We start from the raw sequence: 19,964 nt of genomic DNA, 5'->3' as shown, positions 1-19,964 counted from the left end.
AATTGTTGCAGAAGGGCCCAACATATTGTATGTGGCACCATTCCTAGGAAGGTCCTGGACTGTATAAGAAAGCTAGATAAACCAGCCTGCAATGAAACATCTCGCACCATTCATCTCCATGATCTCTGCTTCAGGCCCCTGCCTTGAGTTCCTGTCCTAACTTCTCTTAGATAGACCTTGCTTCCCCTAAGTTGGTGTTGGTCATGTTGCTTATCACAGCACCAGCATGAAATTACAAGTATCTTAAAAGGAAAATGAAGTAAGAAATCCTATATTGTGGAAAATTATAAGGAAATCATGGAGAAACACTGAAAACTAAAATATATACCATATGCTTTACTTTAGAGGTATTTCACAATGTTTGTATTATTTTCCCAATTTACTTTACTTGTATTCAAAATCTAACAAGATAAATGCTCAATTTTGAATCAATTTGAATGGCTCCTGACTTTTAATTTGTATCAGCATAAATTGTTATATATTCATGTATAAGGTCAAATCTATATAGAATTTAAACGTATAAATGCCTTAAAATTTACTACCAAGTACCATCCATTTGCCTGAAAAGTAGGTAGTAAATTTAAGCCATCAATATATAAAACCCTCTTGAGTGACGTAACACACTCAGAAAGACAAACATGCTATGTATTCACTCATAAGGCGATATTAGATGTAAACCAGACTAAAATCCACAGCTGCAGAGAAGCTAGGTAACAAGACGGACCCTAAAAGTGACACATGGATCACCCTGGGAAAGGAAATTAGAGATATCTACAGGGCAAATGTGGGGGTGGTGGTAAGGGGAAGGAGAGGGGAGATAAGATCAGGAGGGAATGAGATGGCCAAGGTGAGCAGGAATACAGTGGAAGATCAACGAAAGAGATACCTTAATAGAGAGAATCAGAGAGAAACCTGGTGTTAGCATAACTCCAGGGAATCCACAAGGAGGATCCTAACTAAAACTCCTAGCAATAGTTCAGAGGATGCCTTAACTGGCCTACCCCTGTAACCAGGTTGATGAATACCCCAACTATCATCTTAGAGGCCTCATTCAGTAATTGATGGAACCAGATATAGAGAACCAAAATCCATGCTGAGCTCTGGGAATCCATGTGAAGAGAAGGAGGAAGGGACATAAAGGAGATCAAGATCATAATGAGAAATCTAGAGAGACCAAGCTTGTAGAAACTCATGAACTCTCGACTTACAACTGTGGAGACTCCAGGAAATAAAACCAAGCCCTTCATATGTGGGATGCAGTTCTGAAGCTTGGACTAGCTGAGGGGCCCCTAGGAGTAGGACCACAATACAAACATGGTACACGAGGTAGCTTATTGACGTTCATTCCTCAGGGTGGAATGCCATTCTCAGTTTTAATGCATGGGAAAGGGGCCTGACCCTGACCCAAACTATGGTTCCAGACTATGTTGACTCCACATAGAAGCCCTTACTCACGAGGAGGATTGGACTGGGAATGTGCTAGGTGGGAGTTGAGGGAGAGTGGAAGGAGGTGAGGGGAGTGGGAGAAGGAGTGGGAAGGAGAACTGTGGTTGGAATGAAAAATTAAATCAAAATTCAAAAATGGGAAAAATTACAAACAAAAAATTTACCACCTAGAAATTTAATGCAATTAAATTCCTAATACTTTCATTTCAACTGTCTTAAATCACATAGCATAATATTTATACTTTTAAGGTAAGTAATATTCCTTAATAGTAAACCTTTTAATTTTACTATACATGAAATTTAATATTTTAAAAAGACATTAGTGACATTTGAAAGGGTACTTGCTATGCAAAATTACCAAATAAAGTTTGGTCTTAACAGATTATAAATGTTCAAGGAGTCTACAGGACAGTTGAACAGTGCTCTACTTTTTTCCATAATTATTATTACTATTATTTACCTAATTACTATTTATAGTAATTATCTTTGGTCCCTTGTAAAGCAAACCTTCAGATCTGCTCTGGAATCTGAGATAATTGGGAGTTGAGATCTCAGTGCTTTATTTGAGACATAATCCCAAGTAGAACTCAAGTGATGAGAGTGAGACAGAAAAAGGAAGAAGGATGGTAAAGAGTAGGTCAACAAGATCATTACAATAACCTAGGACCCCATGACGTAATATAAACTCTAAGCGTCAAGGTAGGACATGCCACAGAAATGTTCTGATAAGTAAAGGAAACATGAATTGTTTATATACAAACTCCTCTTCCTTGTGTGTCACCTCCTACTAACAGCTGAGACTGTGCATTCCCCTTAGATAAGAGCATGCCTCTAGGAAGAGAGTTACAAATCCTTAGTAAGCATGGAGAACATGTTCCAGAGACTCCCTTGACAAGCAGCAGTAAAGATGAGAGAAAAAACTATCAATGACAGACTGAAGCACTATTATCTTGATAGTAAATGAATGCATGTCTACCTAGCTAAGCAATCAACTGTCTAAAATCTATTCTCCAAAATCTACTATATCAGATAGTTCTGTTTTCTATCAGCTCTCAGGTAACATTTATCTATTAATTTAGTTATTATCTATACATCCTTTCATTATTGGTTTAATCATTAAGGATTAATTTACCATTGAGTACCTACCATCATACACTACTGAAAGAAATGAAACACAATAATGAATAAACAGACTAGCACCAGTTCTCAAATATCATAAAGAAGAATGACTTAGGCCAAACTTATTTCCATGGTACCACACCAACAACAGACCATAACTAGAAACAAAAGTACAATTCTCACAAGATAACACTAGGAAAAGCAACTACAAAAAAATTCTGCCATAATTGCAATGTATGCATTCGATGTTTAGAGTATCAAAAATAATCTACAGTATACAGGTTACACCAAGAGAACTTTTGCCAGAAATCTGTTTTAACTAAATGAAAATGAAAAACTACTTGTCTTGCCTGTGGTAGATATTTTATGTAACTCAGAAACATGGTGGTCTATTTTTCAACAACTTACTCATTCTGTACATGTGCTGTACAGGTATTTTATATATGCTTTGTGTACCAGTACAGAAGAAGTTCCTATTTCATAAAATTACTTTTCCAAAAAGATAATCTGGACAGAGGCAGGAGGCAAATCTGTGTAAAGATGTGTACACAAGTAACAAGTGTACCAATGCAGGGAAAACCAGCTTGTAGAGGAGGGGAAGCAGATAAAATAAACAGACTAACTCCCAAAACATTTACACATCAAGGAACAAGACTTTTATAGATGCTGAATTTTGAAAGCAAAATGTAATATGTATAAAATATTATCATGTTTATTCATAATGATTATAAAAACATGCACCCTTTAAGTCTATGTTCCACAAATTATACTTTTTGTTCTGAAATTGTTTTAAAACTCTAAAAGCTAAAAGCAAAAAAAAGTTTGATTGGGTGTGAAACAAGGACTCAGGATAAAATCACTCTTTCAACAATAATTATACTGTATATTTTGAGAAGCTATAATCAAGAATTGGAAGTTGTTTTTTGTCTTAGTTTCAAAATCATGAAGCAACAATTTTACACAGTAGGTGGATCTTTGTGAGAAATTATAAAATTAAAAAAAAACAGTGACTTGGTTTCTTTGTGTGCAAAATGAACGCAGGCAGAGGCATTCCCTGTATGCAATCTTCTGGGTTTATGTTGTTGGAGTGGGCAAAGAGAAATTTGAAGGCAAATACAGAATAACACAATAATAGGAATACATTCAGCATTCAATGTAAATAAATTTTAGAGACACCTTTGAAAATTCAAAGAGACCTAGAATCCTATCATAGCATTTCTAAAAGTAGAAAAAAGAGTTGTTGGCCAAAATATGTTCTGAAAATTTATCTCATGTTGATTCAATAATGTAAATAAAGTTCAATTCTGACCTCTCTGTATCTTATCAAAACAAATGCATACAAATTGCTGCTACTGAAATAACCCTATTGATCTTTTTAGTCAACAAATGGAAATAACTTGACCACTTACTAAGAACTCTTTATACACTATAAAGTAGTATTCTTATATTTATGAATATTTAATTCTCCTGAGATAAACTCACAGAAAAATATTTTGGAAAATTAAGTAAGTTGTGAATGAATATATTATATCAAAGGATTGACTGCTTTGGCTACTAAATGATTATTTCTTTTTCATTGCTACCTTTGCTGCATAAATTGAAACAATCTCTAAATGTAATCAAACTATTTATTTGAATTATTCATGGTTTGGAAAATAGCTGTAATGGCAGAATAATAAAAAGTGGACAAAGAGAAAATGGCAGTACTTGGTCATATTTATTGAATACTTTTTACTTGTACCTCTTCTAATAATGCGTACTTAAATTGTTTCCAGTTTGTGTTTATGACCAATATACTTGCTATAAAAATTTTTGTGAAAACCTTTGTGTGGACACAGGATCTTCTGTATAGCACTAGAATTCAGAATCATGTATGGTTAACTGTGTAAGAAACCTTACAATTCAGTTAAATTTGCTCTTCAGCATTGAACATCTGCCAAGCATACATGAGACCATTTGATACTTTACATTCTCCTACACTTGGCTGTCAGTGTTTAAGGTTTACATCTCATTGGGGATTTATATAACAGATAATATTAAGTATATTTTGTGTGTTTTGTTGATTTGTAGGGAAATCTTGTTGCAAATCCTGTGAGAAAAATTGCAAATACTTCTTTATAAATTTCTTTTCATTATCTCTTTGGTGAGTTTTGTGAGTTGCAACTTCTTTTTAGAGAGTTTAAGTCATCAGTCCTTCCGATAGCAGCATCTGGCATCCTGTGAAAGCTTTGCATAGTGCAAGTTCACAATGATTTTCTTACCTATGGCCTTCTAGTGTTTTCTAGTTTTACATTACACCTTTTATTCATTTTGAGCTCATTGTTATATATGATATGAAATAAGAGTCAAAGAAAAAAACTATAGATCTAAATGTAATATTAGCAACAAAGAACCATGCATTTTTCAAGAGTAATAAACAGCACAAATACAAACAATATACAATGTATAGTTAAGTGGAATTGATTCTAAACACATTAAATAAATTACTGCTATTTCTCAAATATCTTTTAGGAAACAAACAATATACACATTTGTCACAAAACAGAATATAACTTCCATATACTTTGGTTTTAAATCTTTTCTTAAGAAATAAGTTTGCTATATAAGAAAAAAACTAATTAACTCAGAAGAAGGATATTTTTTGCTTATCTGTAGTCCATTTCTTTAAATTTTCCTACCACCCACCAAGTTTCTGTGCTATCTCCAGCTGTTGGTCACTTCTATATTTTAAGGTATATGAATAAACATTAAATAAACATCATGATATACTTGTCAATACTTCAGGTAATTATAGAATTGAGAACTGTTACATATTACATATACAGTTCTCCTTAACTTACAAATAAGTTGTATCTCAATAAATATACTTTGAGTTGAAAATACCATAAATCAAAACTATGTCTAAAGATTTATTTTTATTTTTAACAATTGGTCTGTTTGAGTGTCTTGGGGGAAGAATGAGAGGGAGTATTTGAGGGCAAGTATCTGACAAATCAGAGGTATTGATTCTTCCTTGAGCTAGCTACAGATGGTTTTTAAGTGTGAGTTCCCAGACATGGGTTCTGAGACTCAAACTTGGGTCCTCTGTAAGACAGTGTGTACTCTTATCTGCTAAGATATCTCTCCCATCCCTGAAAAGCATTTAATACATCTAAGTTTCAGAACATTATTGCTTGCCATGGCCTCTATTAAACATGCTTACATTAGCCTATATCTGGACGAAATTATATAACACTAAACTTATTTACTAAAAAATGTTGAATTCTTAATGTGTTTTATTGATCACTGAACAGAAAATGGAAAAAGTAGGTATAAGTCCTACTTAGCTTAAACTGTCAATTTGATACAACCTGGAGTCACATGAGAAGGAATTTTATATTGAGGAGTTGCCCAGATCAGACTGGCTTGGGGGCAATTGCCTTGATTGCTGATTACTAGAGAAATGCTACTGTGGGTGACATCATTCCCTAGGCAGTTTATCCTGGACTACATAAGGAAGTTACTTAAGCATGAGTCCACACATGCTATCAAGCATAATTCCTCCATATAGTCTTTCTACAAGTTCTGTTTCTCTAGAGAACTCTGACTAATACCACAGGAAAACAGATAACTGATAACTACTAAGAGATGGAGATTTAGCACTTCCAAAGGTGGAGCCTCCTAATATGTTATCCAATAAATAGTCATCCCTGAAACTATATTACATACAAACAAAAAAAGACTCATCATACACACTATGAATAAATATCTATACATATGTATATACATACAAATATATTTTCATATATTTGTATATTTATACATACATACAAATTAATCAGGACAAAAAGAGGCTATAGTTTTGTGACTAACAAGGTGACACAGGAGGAGTTGAAAGGAAGGGACTTGGAAGGGGTTAGACAGAGGAAAATGTAAGAGGAAGTGATATAATTCTATTTTAATTAAAATTTCTAAGCCTAAAATATAAAAGAAAGTATGATGGTTTGAATATAGTGGACTCAATAGAGTCATGTGTTTGAATGCTTTCTCCCTAGTTGGTGGCACTGTTCAGGAAGGATTAAGAGGTATGGATTTGTTGGAAGAGGTATATCACTTGAGAAGATCATTGAGGTTTTAAAAGTACATGCCAATGCCGTTAACTCTCTGTCTTTAGAGTAGGTCCATCATCATGTCTGTCCACTACCCACCATGAAACTATAAGCAGTTCCCCAAATAAATGTTTTCCTTTATAAATTTCTTTGGTCATGGTGTCTCATCACAGGAATATAAGAGTAACTACACAGAAAAGAAGTGAGAAAGAGACAAACAAAAAGGTATGTAATAATGTTATATGAAGGTTTTAATTGATACAAACTAATGGTATACATAATGATGTTTTATGGAAACTTGACACTAACTAGAAGCAAGTGAAAAGAGGAAATCTCAATTAGGAATATACCCAGACTACACCAGCTTGCGGACAAGCCCGTGATGCATTTTCCTCCTTGACAATTAATGATTTATTGGGGAAGGCCAAGTTCATTGATTAGGTCTACCCCTGGGTTTGTTTGTGGTGTGCCATAAGAAAACAGTGTTAGGAAAAAGAGAAGGGGAGGAGAGGAAGGGAGGGGAGGACATGAAAGAACAAGAAGATCGAGTCAGGTGAAGAATAAAGGAGAGCAAGAAATGAGATACCATAATAGAGGGAGCCATTATAGGCTTAAAAAGAAATCTGGCACTAGGGAAATGTCCAGAGTTCTACAAGGTTGATGCCAACTAACAATCTAAGCAATAGTCAAGAGGCTACCTTAAGTGGTCTTCTACAATAATGAGAATGATGAATACCTTATATGTCATCCTAGAGCCTTCATCCAGTAGCTGATGGAAGCAGAAGCAGACACCCACAGCTAAACACTGAGCTGAACTCTAGAATCCAGTTGCAGAGAGGGAGGAGTGATGAGCAAAGGGGTCAAGACCAGGCTGGATAAACCCACAGAAACATCTGACCTGAACAAGGGGGAGCTCATGGAACCCAGACTGATAGCTGGGAGACCAGAATAGAACTGTCTCAGACCCCTGAATGTGGATGTCAGATTGGAGATCTGGCTAATCTATGTAGCCTCTAGTAATGGACCAGTATTTATCCCTAGTACATAAATACATTTTGGGGTCCCACTCCACATAGGGGGATACTCTCTTAGCCTATACACATGGGGAGGAGGGTATGACAGTCTTTGAAGATAACCCACTGAAGGCCTCATCCTCCCTAAGGAGAGGAAAAGGGATGGGGTAAGGAGTAGGTGGGAGGCAGGGAAGGAGGGAAGGGAGAGGGAACTGGGATTGTTTCTAATTTAAATTTTAAAAATATTAAAAATAATACATAAGAATATTTCTGCTAATTAAATTTCTTTGTTCATTATATTATTTGAGGACTTACTGGAAAGAAAGAAAGAAAGAAAGAAAGAAAGAAAGAAAGAAAGAAAGAAAGAAAGAAAGAAAGAAAGAAAGAAAGAAAGAAAGAAAGAAAGGAGAGAAATCAAGGAACAAACAATGGAAAGTGGGTCAGTAACCAATGTTACTCTATGGCCTGTTTCAGTTCCTGCCTCCAGGTTCCTTCCTTGAGTTCCTATCCTGACTTCCCTCAATGATAGAATGTGACCTAAGATTTGTAAGCTAAGATCAACCCTTTCTACCCTAAGTTGCTTTGATCATAATGTATTATCACAGCAATAGGAACCCTTATAGGGCAAGAGAAATTCCGTTTTAGGGCTAGAGAGATGGCTTAGCAGTCAAGAACACTGGCTGTCCTTCCAGAGGATCTGTTTCAATTCCTAGCACACACGTGATGACTCACAACATCTCTAACTCTAGTAGCAAAGTATCTGATGCTCTATTATGACATCCTTGGGCTTCAGACACACATGCATGCAAAACATTCATACACATAAAATAAAAATACATTTAAAATTAACTCTTTGCAATGTATATATATATATATATACTTTCAAGTGTTATGTTTTTATTTTATTTAAATTAGAAGCAAGATTGCTTCACATGTCAATCCAAGATCCCTCTCCCTCCCTTCCTCGGCCGCCCCCCACCAACACCCAACTCCCCACCCAGTGCCTATTCTGTTACCCAGGGAGGGTGAGGCCCTTCATGGGGTATCTCCAAAGTCTGTCATACCATCTGGGGCAGGGCCTAGGCTCTCCCCAATGTGTCCAGGCTGAGAGAGCATCCCTCATTGTAGAATGGGCTCCCCAAGTCGATTCTTACGCCAAGGATAAATACTGATCTACTACCTGAGGCCCCATAGATTGCCAAAGCCTCCTCACTGACACCCATATTCAGGGGTGTCTGGATCAGTCCATGCTGGTCTCTCAGCCATCAGTCTGTTGTCCATAATCTCCCCCTTGTTCAGGTCAGCTGTTTCTGTGCATTTCACTAACCTGGTCTTGACCCCTTTGCTCTATCACTCCTCCCTCTCTGCACCTGGGTTCTGGGAGTTCAATTCAATGTTTAGCTGAGTTGTCTGCTTCTGCTTCCATCAGCCACTGGATGAAGACTCTACGATGGCATGTAAGGTAGTCAATAATCTCATTATAGGGGAAGGACATTTAATGTAGCCTCTCCCCTATTGTGTAGATTGCCAGTTAGTGTCATCCTTGCAGATCTCTGGAAATCTCACTAGTGCCAAATCTCTCTTCGAGCCTATAATGACTCCCTCTATTATGGTGTCTCTCACCCTGCTCTCCTCTATTCTCCCCCCACTCAACCTTCCTGCTCCCCCATGTCCTCCTCCCCCCTCCTCTTCTCCCTCTGTCTTTCTCCCAGCTCCTTCTCCCCTTCCCCCATGATCCCAATCTGCTCAGGAGGTCCTGTCCCATTCCCCTTCTCAGGGATACCATGCATATCTCTCTCAGTGTCCTCCCTATTTCCCAGACTCTCTGGTTGTGGGATTTGATTCACTTATTTTAACTAGCATACCATTCATAGCATAATTGTATCACAATACATATTTTCATTGTAGCCTGAAACACATTTACCATTAATATCTGCTATTATTTCCAATATAACCCATGCAGAGATAAACAATCTCTTCACTTCTTTTTCTGCAACTTTCTACAGTAGAGGAATTGGCCTGTCCTGGGTCTTGTGAGCACTTTCAGTCTGTCAATGTGACTGAAGAACCGATTTATTTTGTTTAGTTCTAATTTAATTTAAATGTAAACAGACATGTGACTACTCATGAGCGTTCTAACCAGTAGTGCAACAGTGAAGTCTTCTGCCAGATCTGCGGATTGAATGTGCAGGTGACTATTGAATTGCTGTCCAAAATGATAAGGCCTGTTGACACTGACACCAGCAGGGTTACCACATCTCTACACCCTGGTCAGTGCTTGAAGCTGCCAGACATTTTTCTCTTTGCCATTCTTAAAAGTTTAAAGTCATTTCTCATCTTTACTTTAATTTCCATTAGCTCTGCTAATGAAGACACAATGTGTTTATTAACCATATAGGCTTCTGATTTGTGAATTATTTGCATATCTATATCATTTGCCAAATAGGTTCCTTGTTAACTTGTGTTCCTTGTCAATTTGTAAAATTCTTTATTTTCATCCTTTCCCATTCTTTCCATGATGACTCTTTCCAACTGAGTCTGAATTTAAGAATTTTCCTATTTCTATAACCAATTTTTGTGTAGCGTGAAGTTGGATATGGATTAATGATGATGATATACACTTCTCATCCTTACTATGGAATGAATACAGTACAGCACCTTGCACTCCAACTTGGACCACATAGTTTATTTTGTTCCTCATCTTGGGATTTCACACTGAACTAAGAAAATTGAGGAAATATATTTAGTGCCCCCATTCACAATTCTATGACCATGTGACTTTGGTTTCACATAGGAATATTCACAGTATAATTTCAAAAATGTCATACAAATCTGTATATTCATTAACTAGAAAAATGTATAGGCTCATAAATAAGAAATACACTATAGTAAATGCATAATAATATCCTAACAACATTTTCCATTGTGCTTAATCACAATGTCACTGGGCAGTCACATATATTCATTTATAGGAGCAACAATGTACACATGTCCCCCTCTTCACAGGGACACTGTAAACAAAAGTGCATGATTGAAGTGCACCTTACATAGTCAACCACACATGGATAAACGGGTTAGGACAAAAATATCACTGACTATGCATTAAATTACAGAAAAACCTCATATTCAGAAGTATCATTTCCCTTTATGCTTGGAAAGAATCAGCAAAGTGAATGTTAATTGTAGACACTGGACATCACTGACATCTGGTATTGTTATACTAGAGTGAGTGGTGGTAAGCAGAGGTTAGTTAATTGTGGGATCACTTTTCCCACAATGTTCTGACAAACGAAAACTTAGTAACAGGACCTCACTCCACCAATGGGATAATGGGACACAGAATACTGTGGACAATTTCTGAGAAGAAACTTATTTAAAAATGTGACCTATTAAGAAATCCGAAAGTTTTCCACACCGCTGAAAACAGGAAACCCTAAACAATGGGGTATGGGAGGCAAAATTCAGGAAAAAAATAAACCCTGCTTTGTTCTGTGCAGAACTGAGTATGTAAGTCCTGCCTATGGCCATAAAAACAAAAAAATTCTAAGAAAAAAATGAATTATAAAATGTTCTTTATATTTAAAACATGGAGTCTACTACATTTATAAACATTAGATACCTTAATTTTATTTTCTTTGTTTAGAGTACAATCTTGATTTGTTAAGAGCAGTAACAACGCATTCAAAAGACCCACCCCCAAATCCTCTTAGAGTCAACACTGATTTCCTTGACCATAGCTCTGCTTAACCCTAAAGGCTCTCTGTTCGTAACAACAAACAAGTAGTTCAGATTTTATTTCTTAAAAAGATACTTTCCCAAAATACTGATGTATTTCTTTGTAGTAAAGCAAGTATAAAATCTGGGTTGAGGTGTGCCCCACACTTTTTGTATTAAATATGTGTCTTAAATTACCCTGCTTCTCTCACAGGTTCCCTCCTTCAAGGACATCTGTTTAATAGCTATCTAAATTCCTTCCTTGCTGTTTTTCTGTATACATTTTAAACGTGTAGAATGATCACTTTGAAAAAACTTCTGTGTGCCATATCCACCCCACCCCACCCCCCCCACACACATCCATTGTCTTTACGTTTCAGTAACATACATGTAGTCTTACATACTGTTTAAGGTTTGCATATTTCCACTTTCATGCTTGGGACTTATAGTAAAGGCAATATGCAGGAATGTGTATTAAAACAGAAAATATTCATAGGCACCACTCAAACTATGAGAATGATACAGCTGAGTCATTCTCTGTTGTATTAGCTAATGATGTACGATTTCAGGTGAGGGCTCCCTGCTTACAGAAAGCTAAAGAATGCATAGCACTATTTAAATACACAGAAATCTTGAAATGAAACTGCGTTCCTTCTACTCAAGAAAGCAGAGTCTTAGTCTGCCAAGAATTTGACATTTTCCTTAAGGGTAAGATAAAAAATATTTAGGTAAGCATTAAAGGAGAAACAGGGATATTCAAATAACCAAAAACAATGATAAAAAGATGACATAAGCTAGCCACAGACTTTGAAGGAAACGTGGAAAAGCATGGAACAGGAATATCAGAAAACACACACACACACACACACACACACACACACACACATAGGGGCAGTGTTAGTCTATGACTATTCATAGCTAAAATGTGCCTGGTTGTAGAAGAAACTGATGAAAAAAATTACCAGGTGGGAAAAATATTTGAAAAAAATGTTTTGAGCAGGTGATACATTCTTCTGCTGTCACTAATACCAAGCAGGCAGATCGGCAGTTCAGCTTCGATGCTGTCTGAAAATGGAAAGCGAGTTGGTACAATTCAGTAAATGCTACCGTTCCATAAAGCCCATACCAAGCCAATTTCCACCAGCCAACATTTTTCATTTTATTTCCTCTATAATATTTAGCTCTTTGCTTTAATTACACTTGATATTTGTAAAGAGAAAGCTGGCGTTGTAATAATTGGATGGCTTTTTTATCTACGTTGGCAGAAACAGAATTTTCTCTTATATTTGAAGAGCAATACAAAAGCAAACCCTGCTTTTTTCACAAACTCCATGCCAGAAGTACCCTCTGAGTCACGCGGTTTCTTGAAATCGTGTTGTTCTGAAAGTTCTGAGATGTGCGATCTTCTAGCTGCTGCCAGGATCACACTCCTCTACGTTAGTACCAAAGACTGCCGGAGTCAGTTCACCGGAATGCGTGCACCTCTCCAAAATGTGCGTTTTGATTATTTTTTCAACTCCTTTAGCTATAATTCCCACAGTCTTCCTTGCCTCATATTGTTTTTATCCTTTCGTTTTTCCTCTTCCTCTCCCTATCTCTAAGCCTTCCCCCACCCGGCCACCCCATGTCTTCCTCTTCCTGTCCCCATCTCTCAGAGTACAAAAGAGAAAAAAATTAATAACACCCATTTAAAATTAGAGAAAACAAAATTTTGTGGGTCCCTACATAGAAAAACAAATTATTGCTAGCCATACTTATTTTTCCTAGGGAAAAACAAATACTCAAGATGAGAGATTTAAGTTTCAGAAAACCTAAAGAATTCTTTTCAGCTTTAAGAAGAGGAAAAGAATCTTCTATTAAGAAAATTTTCTGTTGAATCAAATACTTGGATATCCATGAATTTTAAAAATCGAGGACAGTATAAAATATTATCACTTTTGACATTTAGTAAGTAACAAGTGTTGCATTAAATTCAGGGCACCATGGTTTTGAGTGGGTGGTAAAGGCATTGTGAATTGACTGACTGGGCATATTCAGATGCAACCTTGTCAAATTCTGTGAAGACACACAGCTCCAGGTCTTCAAGCTCTCACCTCTTAGTACTTTCTTAAATGACAGGAAGTTGCTTAAATTTTAAAATTCACTTTGCAAACAAGCTAGCTACCCAAAGCACGTGTTTCTCCAAATCCCCATGTCTATGCACACAATACCTGTTTTGAAAGGACAGTTACCTGTTTTCAGTCACAACTTAGGTGTAAATCTTTAAAATTTTAGCTGACAGGTTTGCTATGTAATAAAACATGTCAAACTCGAACTGGCAAGTGGATTTCATTTTTGGAAGGTTTTTCCTCGCACCTTTCCCCATTATAATACAAGGACTACTTAGCCATATGATTTTCTGCAAAACTTAACAGAAAATGTAAAACATAATGAATGTCTCAACATCTTAGCGTTTACATGGAAGAGCTCTGGGAAGGGAGAAAAGGAGTCTTGCTAAAATCAGAACGTGTACTGTCTGTAAGCAAAGAGGCTGCCAGTCTGCATCTGTTCTCCTTCTCCCTGGCCCTGCACGCCTGCCTGCTATACCCAGCCTGAAAGCAGTTTTCCTATCTCCGGTATATCTCTAAAATTCTCCAATTACTCTATTTGTAGAACTATAATACCACATTACCCAGTCACACTTATCTAAGCAGATGATCTGGACATAGAGATGTTTGCCAGGAAGCAGACTAAGCCCAGACTCACAGTTTATCTTTTAATAGAGAGCTGCAAGGATGCAAAATGCAATCATCCCACTAAATGTGCACAAGCACCAGCCATTTAATCAAACTGGAAATTACGGGATAATGCATTATGCTAATTCTGTTTAAGTCACAATTCATGTTGGAAATAAATACTTATCCAACAAGTTATATAAATATGAAGGTTCTTTTGGTGTAGGTGCTGACTGCAGGCTAGTGATTGAAAGATTAAAATGTATATAGTTCGCTGGATGTGTGTACGTGTGCCTGTGCATAAAATTACATCACTCATTCACTGTAATCATCAACATGAGTATGAAACAACAAGAATTAACACTGTAGTTGTGGACTGCAACAGGACTTCCTAATTTTGTGCAAGATCTTAAATGAAAAGAGAAGTTAAAAGTATATTTGCCTACAAACTTTAATTATTTAACTTTTTAATAATAAATAGTTATAATCTAAATTTTTCATGTAATTATCTCAACATTAAACAGAAAATAATATTTATTTATTATCAAATGTCACACAACAAAAGAAATGCTGCTCCACTGTTGTTAAAAATGGACCACTAGTGCCCCCTTCTGATATAAGAGGGAAGAAAAATATTCTTGGGACTTGAAAAGACACTCTACACTAATCCCCTAAGCAGCTGTCTCAAGTCAGATTCATGCCAATTCTTTTCTGATTTAATAATAAACCCTGGTTTTTCTCCTATGATGCCGGATATTCTGGTGTCTGACTGTGTTTACCATCGAAAGCATGAGAGAGGCTGAGAATCGTGCTGACTCTCACATGGAATCAAAGGTCCTTTATTCAAATTGAGTTTTAAAATAAATTCAAGAAATCGCCTTCTTAAAAAGAGTTGAAGTTTTTATCGTCATGGGCTATATATTCGATTGTGTGAAAGCCAATAAACTTGAATCTATATCTGGCTTAATCACATTAAATGTCATGTTGCCGCACTTTTCACCAAACTCAAGCTGATAGCCACCGACACACTCATTCATTACACTCCTCTCTGACATAACATAAAGGGCAAAAGGCAGCATGATAGATTAAAAAGATATTATGGTACAATATTAATTATAGCATCAGCACCTTTTCTAGCTCAGGCTGCATATAAATGTCTATTTTCATTTTTACATTCACAATATACTCTGAGAGAAAATGGATTTATTACATAGTAAATGGAAATTTTGGACAGATATTTTAATGTTAGGATGGCATCAAGAATGGGCATACTAGAAATTTTGAAATTTCTATCTTTAATTCCACTCTGAATTTTGTGCAACTATTATAAAAACCTAAAATCGAAAGTTATTAGACAAAGGTCACATATATTTAAAACAGAAGCATTTAAATTTCTTCTGTATGAAACTAAAAATCTGATATGATCTTTGCTCCCCTGTAATTTCATAAAAGTGGAACAAAACAATCGTTCTCAGAAAAGAAACAAAGCAATAAAAAGTACTGTATCCTCAAGTAGAAATAGTCTGTGGCAGCACTGAATGCGTAACACTAAGTATCTGAGATCTTCCCTCAGTAAAGCCATTCTCAAATCAATTTAAATCCATTTAAATTTGCTAACTTGAAACTACTCATTATTAGAACACAGTGAATGAAATTCTGAATTTTTAATTAAAATCAGTCTTAGAAAAGCATTCTCCCTCGTGCAGGAAGCCATGTTTTCCCTAACACAGGCTTGCTAAGTATACTTGTGATCTGACTGAGCAGAGCCCAATACTCAGACACATATTCCACAGAAGCATCACCATATTTTTTATTTCATACTAGTTGTGCTTCCTAAAAAAAACATGGATGTTGATTGTGTTTTGTTTGGGTTTGGTTTTTGCTTTTCAGCCTTTCCTGATGCCCACTTCAGGTTCATTTCTTTTCCACTGGTGCAGTCTAACTTCCACACTTTAAAAATGACAACCAGTTCAATTTAGTGATGCAAAAGGACAGAGTGCATCAGCCCTGATGGGACTTAATGAGACGCTGTAGTTGTCCTGTATCGCTGCCCTGCTAACGTGTGGGGAGCCAGAAAGCGGCACCACAGGATGATTTGTGAAAGGATGATTTCCCCATCAAATTTGTGGCCCTTCTGTACTCATCTCTTGGAGCAGAATAGGAGGGTGAGACCAGCAGGACACTGTGCCAGTGACTCCTCTTTCCCAGGAATCTCTGAAAGAAATGTTTATAACTTCTAGAAATCTGTGGCATGACTCAGAGGCTTCTAGTACACTTTTCTCCTTCAGGTTTTCAAATCATCGACAAGACATTGCTCTGTCTATGAAATAATTAACCAAATGAACAAGAAATTTAGTTCATAAATCTTTTTTGAGAAGCAATAACAATTGCTTCACATCAAAGGAAAATTAATGTTTCAGATTTAAAACTGCAACACTTTGTAATTATAGTTCTTGCTTTATTATGGTCACCATGGCTGTATATAAAACACCTTTGAGTACATTCTCTGGGCTTGGAGGATGGTTCTTTCTGAATGCCAAGCACGCTTGGTAGGGTTGCAGAGTGCAGGGGCTGGAGTGTGGACACTATTAGCACGTTGAATTCCCTTAGTAAATACACTCCTTCTAGGCTATCAAAGCCTTAAGGCATAGTGTACACTGTATTCAGAATTTGCCAATATTTTAATTGCACGTGAAACAGTGATACATAAGGTTTAAAGTAGTTATTAAACTTAAAAGGATGCACGGAAAGAAACCAAATGTGATCCTTAATCCACATATGCCAGTTTTCCAAATGTTTTTAAATATTCTTCTGCATTTAGCATTTGCAAGCATCTCAATTCCCCTAACTTTGTGACACATCTCACATATATTCTAAAACTGGTGGATCTGTATACTAATGATGAGCACCAGAAATATAATACGGGAGAAAAAAGGTACTATTAAATTAGCAAATGGAGCTCTTGTAACTGTTATGATAGATTCCAACAATTTGATAAAAGATTTTTTACAGTAGACTGTGGGAGTGTGTAACTATAGGTATGATCAAGGCTTATTGAAATAGTTTGAAATGTCAAATGAGTAATTTTATTCTCCTTTATTTTTAAACTATTTGCAGAGAAAACACAAAATTATATAATGTTGCATTTATTTTAACCTACTCTTCCTTCATAAGGTTTCTTGTCTAAACATTTCACTAACATTGTGCAGTTTTAAACTGAGAAAAAGAACAAAGTTACAAGTGTGACAATTTATCAGAAATAGATTAAGTGACAGCTGTAACTAGACACAGAATCAGTAGATTATTTTAATACTTCCAGGAAGAGTGCAATTTACAAAAGTACATTTGAATGATGTTAAGAAGATATGAGTATGAGGGCTGTGTTTGCTTATAATGGTATACATTCTGAAAGCTAAACGTCCAAAACAGCCTCTGCATGAGAAAATGTTAAGTATTGAAATGTACCTCTTAAGTCAACAACTGGTTCATTGATATCAGAGAAAACTAATTTTTAAAGATTTTGCTCATCATGGAGTCTTTATAAAATGTATGATTCTTTGATTACTATCTGGTGGTTTTATTGTTCTTAGCATTGTATCTTTAAGAAAGTGGCATTTGCCTTCAATGTTTTCCTATATGAAGTATGTCAGATATTTTCTTTCTCTTATTTAATTTCAAAAAGAATTCATTTAAGCAAAGCTTCACTACAGCCTACTTAACAAGTCTTTAGTTTTCTATCTAGAATTGTCTCTGTATTTCCTTAAAAACTAACTAAAATAGCACTCTCAGATTTCATAGTAATTTGAGAAACATTATCCAAAAATCTCCTTTAGTATCAAATGCAAACTGCCCACTTACCTCCAGAGTAAATTCATATTTGACCTGTGCTTCTGGTAGCATCTTGCGTTATTTACATGGACATGGTCCTCGATATGCCAATGAATTTCAGCTCAAAAACAGACGCTTCCTAGTGAATCATTTGTCCCTTGTACCATATAATGTGTAATTGGATATTTATTACACAATGATGAAAATACTGAATAAAAACATCATGACTTACATAACTATTTTAAAAGTATTTCCATTGGAAAATCAAACTGCATGTTAATTTATGTCCTTTCAACTTCAAAATGTATAAGGCTAAATTATTTTCTTTCCACATACTTACTTGAAAAATTCACTCTAGTAGTTAACAATTGCCCTTTTTTGATATTTATAGGATTGCATAAGTATGAATATATTTTAAATTTATTCAAATTTTCAATTCCCTTTGTATCAGAATTATGAGTATAAACAGGTTATAAGGAATGAAGGTGAATGAGATCCTAATCATCACAGACATTATGTTTTATTTGTATCAAAATATCTTTAATAGAGTAGATAGTCTCTTTTAACTGCTGAGGAATGTATTATACAAAACTCACTCGTATTCATATTTAATAGTACTAGGGTAAATTTTTCTCTATGCATGTCCAAACATGATCACCTGATAGACCAAGCTGGAGGGGGAGATCAAATGAAGCTAAAAAAAAGATAAAAGAAAAAAGAAGAAAAGAAGCCATAGATAGGTAAATAGATACAAGAAAAAAAACAATCAAGTAAAAGATTAGAGCTAATTTGGTTAGTGAAAGTAAACATTTTTAGTTTAGTAATATATAATTATTCAGTATTCCTCTCTTTAACTCTTCTCCCCAACTCCCTCCCCTTTCTTGTTTGTTTGCTATAAAGAACAGAAGACCTTACAGTTTTTGGATAAAAACAACAGAAATTTTCAGCCAGCTGGCCAAGCCTTATCTCTTTGAGCTGGAACTGAAGTCAAGGCTATTCAGAGTGTTTGTGAATAGCCACGTGAACGATCACATGTGTAAACTTAAGTAAACATGGGAAATGTAAGGAACACAGGGATGTGGGAGACTAACCTATAGACTATGGTATAATCACAGAGGAGGTGGTTCTTAACATACTAAGATATATTTCATGTAATCACTGAGGCTCCAACTCTATAAATTCAAGGGTTCTGCAAACTAACTCAATTCTCAATAGAAATTAACATTTTGTCATATCTTATTTTTTCATGGAAAGAAAATCCATAATTTTGCCCACGTGCAATGTGTCTTTCTAAAAGGATTTTAATAAACTCTGATATGGCATTTCAAAATAATTGGTCTAATTTATTAGGAACAGTCATTGCAAGCACACTAAGATTTTATCACGTTGAGATGAGTAGCTGATCCTTAATGGTATCGCATCTTGAAATGGATTGATTTCTTCAGTCTCTTCTGTTGGGACTTGTACTGGTGGAAGCAAGCAGTTGATCGTTCAAAGCATTTGCGTGAATGTGTATATGCCTGTGAGTGGCCACTATGTGTGAAGTCTAAGGGGACTATGCCATGTTAATGAGAAATGGAGGAATCCCTTGTCTAGCAGCCTCTGGCGTAAGTGTGAATCACATAATTTAAAGCTGCCGTAGGCAGCTTTGACTTACATGCCTTGTTTCAGATTTTAGACCTCCTTTCTTAAAAAGTGCCTTAGTCTCTATAATATTAAAAGTGGTAAGTGTTTCCCTTGTGTCTCCAGAAGCAATTGCAGGCTGAATGGACCACCATCCTTTGCTGCTGAGGGAGTAGAATGAACAACATAAGTTTATACTTCTGTTTTCAGGAAAGTTAGACCACAATATGCAGGAAAATCTTAATTGAATACATTTTTCTCAAGGGCCAGATTAATAATAATAATTAAAAGCCCAAGCCTTTTAATTTGTATTTGATCACATGTAACAATTACAATATAGCTTCCTTTGAGAATGTGATACTTGTATCTTTTGCAAAATTTCAAATAAGGGCAATAATATTTAATTTGAAATCCAAATT

Source organism: Mesocricetus auratus, unplaced genomic scaffold (assembly GCF_017639785.1).
Source record: "Mesocricetus auratus isolate SY011 unplaced genomic scaffold, BCM_Maur_2.0 Super-Scaffold_100020, whole genome shotgun sequence".
Classification (NCBI taxonomy): domain Eukaryota; kingdom Metazoa; phylum Chordata; class Mammalia; order Rodentia; family Cricetidae; genus Mesocricetus; species Mesocricetus auratus.
Note: the sequence above shows the minus strand (reverse complement) of the source record.